This window comes from Aplysia californica, unplaced genomic scaffold, assembly GCF_000002075.1.
Source record: "Aplysia californica isolate F4 #8 unplaced genomic scaffold, AplCal3.0 scaffold01090, whole genome shotgun sequence".
In the NCBI taxonomy this organism is placed as follows: domain Eukaryota; kingdom Metazoa; phylum Mollusca; class Gastropoda; order Aplysiida; family Aplysiidae; genus Aplysia; species Aplysia californica.
This window is the reverse complement of record NW_004798360.1, coordinates 1-1,025: the sequence shown is the minus strand read 5'-3', so window position 1 is coordinate 1,025 and position 1,025 is coordinate 1.

The window sequence follows — 1,025 nt, the reverse complement described above, 5'->3', positions numbered from 1 at the left end:
TATGTGTGTGTGTGTGTGTGTGTGTGTGTGTGTTTGTGTTTGTGTGTGTGTGTTTTTTTTAACAGATTAACCGTTGCTCTTGAGAGATTTGTTTTAACCAGCTATTGCCAACTATCGTTTTGGTAAAGAGAATAAGATATTGCAATATCCAGAGCAGACAGCAATGTATCGGTTCTGCATTGGTTATAAATCTTTTCGTCATCCGGTTTAGACACAGAGACAGGTTCTCCTGTTTTGTCCTTGACAAAAGAAGAAAAGAAGACACAACGGGAATTATTTAAATATTTGCATTGCTTCACGCTAGACAGTACGAGGCGGTTTCGAGAAATATAAGTACAATATTATTATATTGGTATGTTTCCTTAAAATGACTACTGTGTGAAAAAAACTCAAACGGAACTTATGTACAAATCGTTTGTTCTTCCCTTGTGATATATGTCTTACATTTAATTTGTCCTTTTCTGCCGCCATTAAAATGTGATTGTTGTTGTGTTTGCGTTTAACGACACTTCAGAAGCTCAAATTCATCATTTTCAGCAAATGTTGTACAAGCTGTTCAGGTTTCAGGGCTGTAGGAAAGTAATACCAGTGTGCTAGTATACACGATAGGGCGATGCCTGGTGGGGATTTTCTTACAGCTAGATTGTTTCATAATAAGAGGGCTGTAAATTACACCAGGTATTTAAAAGTGATGAGTTGCATTTCCTTAGAGTGAACTCGGAGGTGAGGAAATTAGACCAGCCTGAAAAGAGAGCGATAGGCAAAAAGAGAATGAGAGAGCGTGGGAAGGGGGAGGGGGGGGTAGAATTAAGAAAACCATAGAGTACATTAGATTGTTGTTGTTATTGTCGTTGTTGTTGTTGTTTTTGTTGTTGTTGTTGTTGTTGTTGTTGTAATGGTAGTAGTAATAGAAGTCTACAACCCCGACTTTCCAACTGGGCCCTAAGTGATTTACATCAACAATGAAATTTGTCATCCCGGCGACATTCGAGCTTATAAAAGTATTCATATTCATCAACACTATC